Below are 5,612 nucleotides of genomic sequence, written 5' to 3'. Positions count from 1 at the left end.
ATTGTGTACTTAAGTCTCTCTATCTGTATTATGGAACGTTTAGACTAGGTAATGAAATGATTAAACCTCACACCTTGTTGTCAAAGTGTCTGAAATGGGCTATCTTGAGTATCGCTTCAAAAACTTGTCCCCTCGTGTTAATGAATTAGCCTCTTAGAGTGGTCAGGAAACCCGCCCCCAACCTTTTCATGTTCTCTGTATGTCTATATATCTTTACTATATGTTACAGTCTATGCATCCGATGAAGTGGGTTGTAGCCCACGGAAGCTTATGCTCAAATACATTTGTTCGACATTAAGGTGCCATGAGCACGCCTGTTCTTTTAGTAAAAATTTCAGTAGCGTCACTAGATGGCGATGCTGCATCACCGACCACCAAGTTCAATGAATAGAACTGCATGGGACAAAAAAAGCTCGAGAGTTTAACGCTCAGATCCGCGTCTGCGCTCCTCTGGTCTCGCCTCTCACATTGGCACCAGCATCGTAACCCTGACCTCTCACGTCAACTAGCACTATTCCCGTATCTTCCAGCTTTTTAAGAAGCATATTTGTCATACTAGCTCCTGTAGTAGCATCAATGTCAATAAAGTCCAGAAAATGTTCTCTGACACAGTTGCAGGGACATTTTTCATTAGCTTCTGTTGTTGTTACAACACGCACCATTAAAGCCATTTGTTCGATATGGCTGATGTCAGGTGTGCAGTCCAGAATAATAGCTTGCTGACTTCAGACTAAAGATCTGCCACAGTCTTCCTGTTTGATTTTTGTTGTCAGTAGCTGTATGATCTAATTTTGAATAGTTATAGGGTGTGTCCATTTCTTGAGTGAGGACTCTTCTTAGATGCTCCCGGAGTACAGCATGAAATTCAGCCATCAGCTCCACAATTTTAAGGAAGTTTCCATTGTTTGGCACATGCAGCTGAACTGAAGTGCCATGCTAGGTTTTGGGTAGCAAGGATTGTCACTATGACAATGAGCCTTTTGAGATCATTTTTGCCAGTAAAGAGACTGTGCTGCAATCTCCTCTTGATGCTGATCATCTATTTTGTCCTTTAAAATTAGGGTACTGTATCGGCGGGTAGCCATCAATTTTTCGGGGCTCAATATATCACGTCTCTTCTAGACGCGATATATCGATCCCCAAAAGCATGCTTGTCTACTCTGGAACTCCACCGGCGCGAGCGGCGGTAACGGAATCAACATAGGGAGCTGCGGACGTCGATCTCGCGCCGTGAGGACCCAAGGTAAATCGATCTGATACTTCAACTTCAGCTACGCTATTCACGTAGCTGACGTTGCCAGCCCTCTGGCTCATCGCAAGTTCTTTCCAGCTATGGAATGCTCACTGGTGATTTGCTGCCTTCTGATGACATGCCAGCTTTCTAGCCAGACTCACAGCTCACATCCTCACTGGGGCTGGAAGGCTCACCCTGAAAATGTGTGTCTATGTATCTAAGGCCTGGTCTACACTAGGTGGGGGGTCGAACTAAGGTACGCAAGTTCAGCTACGCGAATAGCGTAGCTGAACTCGAACTACCTTAGTTTGAACTACTTACCCGTCCTCACGCCGCGGGATCGAAGCCCACGGCTCCCCCGTCGACTCCGCCACCGCCGTTCGCGGTGGTGGAGTTCCGGAGTCCACGGGAGCACGTTTGGAGTTCTTTATATCGCGTCTAGATGAGACGCGATATATCGAACTCCGAGAAGTCGATTGCTACCCGCCGACCCAGTGGGTAGTATGGACGTACTCTCAGGAGAGCTCCTGCCTGCTTAGATGGAAAAGTTTCCTTTGCTATCTTTCTTTTGCTAAATGCTGCCCCAGAGGGGCGTTTTCTTCTTTCACTCATGACTGCTGTTCTGTACCAGCTCTCAACACTCAGTTGAAGGGGGCAAATAAGCAGGCTGGTAGGAGGGGCTGAGTGAGGGAAGATAGCAGCAGCTTAAGGGCCTAACTGGCTCCTACTACTTCAGCTGACTGCCTGTTCGCCTCTAATCGGTTCAGGGAAGCAGTAGGAAATAGGAAGCTCCCTGACAAGCTGGTGTTAATCAGTCCAGGCTTCTGGGGATGCTCCTCTCCCTCTCCCTGCAACTCCTGTTGCTTTTTTTAGTCCCTCTCACCTTGTCTCCTGCCTGCCTAGTATGTCTTTTGTGCTCTCCTTCCTCCAGCACAGCACTCCATCAGCTCTGTTCATCTCGAGCAGAGAGAATACAGCTCCAGCAGCAAACAATTTTCTACACTCTGAATCCTAGTGGCGCCCCCCCCCCAACCCCAGCGCACGCATGCTCGCACACACAGAGAGTCTGGCACCTGAGCCAGGTGCCTCAGTTTGCCTCATGCTAAGGCCAGCCCTGTCCTGTGGGCACGGAGAACCTAACTTCCATTTATGTCAGCCAGGGAGGCTGGATGTGCACATTACAGGAAATAGACTGTGCGGACAGCATAAGCCACTGAAAAAAATTCATATTGCTAATTGCAACCCAGGCTCTCACTGTGTGGCTCTTTGTCCTGTCTCTGTTGTCTAGCGCATGAGCAGAGCTTTATGAGACAGCTCGCTTAGAAACGCTAAGCGAGTTTCCCATCGTCTCTCTTCTGGCTGTGGATGCTTGACTGCAGCAGCTCGGCAAAGGGCCCAGCCTTGCTCTCTAATGGTCATTCCCCCTTGCTTGAATCGCTCTTCATGTACCATCATGTAGCCTCATTAAAAGAGCCAAGTTATAGACACAGGCCTCAGCAACCAATTCCCCAAGCTAAAGTCCCCTTTGCAATCCAGGGAAAGAAGCCTGGATTGTCTGGAGCGCAGGGTTTGGTCCATGGTGACTGCTGACACTGCACCTGCTGCACAGCGACTCCTGGGACACCTCTAGCCCATCAGCACTCGCTCTCCCGCATTCTGCTGAGAGGCTGAGATCTGGGGGAACAGAAACCCTTTGTTAGAAACAGAAAAGATCCTCACAGGAACACTCTGTCTCGGATTCCCACAGGGGCGCTCACGGGTCATTCACATGTCACCCATGGCCGCAGTGTCTCACGGGGGAATGAAGAAGGTTTTGGGGTTTTTTGGCCAATGGTCTCTTCTACAGCGCCCAGAATGGGAGGAGGTTTTGCCTTGTGATGTGAGGCCAGAACACCCCCTGCAGGCCGATGTCCAACTACCGCTTGGTCCCCTCCCCATGTCCCCCCCAGGACCCGGTGCCCCTTTATCTGGGGCACTCTGCAACCCCCAATACCTATTAGCCTTATGCTTAAAACAACGCAGCAGCACGTCTCTGCATCACTGGAGCACCAGTCATGGGAAAGAAACAGGTTAAAAATCCCCATAGTTTTTTCCCACTAGACAGACATCCAAAAAGAAAAAGGCCTTCAGCCAATTATTTCCTTGTACCCCTTACAGGGGTGAAATTCAGTCCTGTGAAGAGAGCCAGGGCAAAGTCTGTGCATCTGTCCCGGCGTGTCAGGGAGTCAGAGCCCTGCACGCTTCTTCCTGGGATTCACTGTGACTTTCAGCCAGCCGGTAAAACAGAAGGTTCATTGGACAATAGGAACACAGTCTACAGCACAGTTTGTAGGCACAAAACAATCAAGTCTTTCTGGGGGGTTCAGGGAGCTTAGAGCACCACCCAGCCAAAAACTGAAACTAAAAATCCCTTCAGCAGCTTTCTCCCCCCTCCCCTCGCTCCTCCTCTCGTTTGTTCAGTCTCCCAGGCAGAAGGTGTGATTTCTCCCCCGCCCCCGCCCCCTCGGCTCAGGTTACAGCTCAGATACAGTCCTTCTCATCCCCAATGTAACTCCCCGGCAACCGGTTTGAACTAACATTAAACTTGTACTAATGGGGGAGGAGAGTTAACATGGAAATGAGAGACTAATACCCGTATGTAAGAAAAGAATAAAAATTATAAGTAAGTTTGTGTAACAAAGGGAGGTTGAAGCTGTATTGTCTGATGCTGGAAGTGACTGCAATTGTCCTAAGGAGCTTCCCACTTGTAAATAGTTGATCACAACTTTCTGAGTGTTTTTGTAATAAATATTTGTTAGACCCAAAAAAAAAAAACCCATTCCCAGGTCAAATCCGCCCCGCTCCCTGCTCCATGACAGCAGCACAGCGAGTTTAAGCGGCACTTCACTGCACAGGTGCTGTGAGACTTCAGTGGCATAGTTCTCATCCTGTATTGGAACAGCCAGCTGGAATCCTGTAAGGTACAGAACACAGAGAGGTTTGGGCGGCCACAACGTTCACCTCAGCGGCTCAATTTCAGTCACTTCAACCAGTGATTCTCTGGCACAGTTGATCTAATGTAGTTGAACTTTTCAGGCCTTTCCCCCATCTCCGACCCCACCCCCTCGCACCTCGCATTGCCCTCTAATAGTCCTGCCCCTTCTCTTGAGCCCTGCCAAGCTCAAATACAGGATGAGCTGCTGCACTTCTTGAGGACTTCAAACTTTGTCCCTTATTTGGCTCAATCGTAGCACCTTCTGGGGAGGGTGTACCCCAAAAACTCAATGAGGATTACTTACTGGATCCCTAGAGACTCCCTCATCGTGGGACTCCCTTCCTAGGAATAAAAGAAGGACAGCAGGATGACAAAGACCCTGGGGGGTCCAAGCCAAGGGGAGGTCCCATCACCCTCCCTGTTCAGTTCACACTCACAGACCCCCCTAGCCGGAGGGGAGACTAAAGGGCAGAAAGCAAAGGTGCCCCTGGGGGAAAGGCTCTAGGCTGGGATCCAGTCCATTTCCCAGCTCTACACCCAGGATTGTGTGACCAGGGCCACAGCCCTTCCTCTGCGTCTCAGTTCCCATCTGCTAGAGAGGGAGGCTCTTTCCCTGCCCCAGGGTTAGGGAGGAGTTTCATTCCTGGCTGGGAAGGGTTCAGATACCAGGTCAGTGGATTGGGCCCCAGGTGGGGAATGGTCAGGGGTGACACGGGCCATGGGAAGGTCTGAGCAGTGATGACAGGGGAGGGGCTCCATGTCAGGCCACCCCTCCCAGACTGCAATGGCTATTGAGCATAACCCCTGGTTCTGCGGATGCTCTCATTTCTGGGCCAGCCCCATGGCCCTGACAGCCTGATTTTCCAAACCTGGCCTCTGGGCATGGGGGCAGGGGCAGGATCTGGCCTGGCCCCAGCTCCAGGGGTTGGGGTAGGGCATGGCGTTGAGACAGTGAGGTGCTCGGCCTTGGTTTCTCTTAGTGCTGTGGTCTCTATGTCCGCTCTCCCCCGCCCTCCCCGCCGCAGGCACAGTGAGACAGAGCAGTACCTGTGGCAGGGTGTGGGAGCTTGTGGTCATGCGAAGAGGGGGCCCTTCAAGGCTGTCCCACGGAGCAGAGCCCCTGCAGTGCTTTGGGCACCTGGCGCAAGCACCTGATGGGCCATGACCTTCTCTGTAAGACACTCACGAGACCAAAGGGTATTAACGGCACCGGGAGCCAGCAAAATTTCCACCCCACCCCTCCCCATCTCTGAGGGACGGATTCCCCCATCCAACCCCCGAGATGAAATCTTGTCTCCTCTCTAGTGACTTCCAACCCCTCTCCCACCAATGTGGAATGAACTCCTGCCCCCACTCCTCTCAGTCCTCCCGTGAGAGCTGTTCTACCTCCCAACCCAGCTGGGG

The 5,612-nt window shown here is 51.3% G+C and overlaps 1 long non-coding RNA gene across 1 annotated transcript; it reads right to left on the bottom strand.

Annotated features, from left to right (window-relative positions):
- Positions 1–2,096: 2,096 nt before the first annotated feature.
- Positions 2,097–5,439, bottom strand: LOC123349017. The gene is made up of 3 exons (XR_006573310.1): positions 5,256–5,439; positions 4,513–4,550; positions 2,097–2,908 (listed from the first exon to the last, which is right to left on the bottom strand). It is a non-coding gene; the product is annotated as an uncharacterized LOC123349017 (long non-coding RNA).
- Positions 5,440–5,612: the final 173 nt, after the last annotated feature.

This window comes from Mauremys mutica, chromosome 14 (genome assembly GCF_020497125.1).
Source record: "Mauremys mutica isolate MM-2020 ecotype Southern chromosome 14, ASM2049712v1, whole genome shotgun sequence".
Lineage (NCBI taxonomy): Eukaryota > Metazoa > Chordata > Testudines > Geoemydidae > Mauremys > Mauremys mutica.
This window is presented reverse-complemented; position numbering and strand designations above follow the sequence as displayed.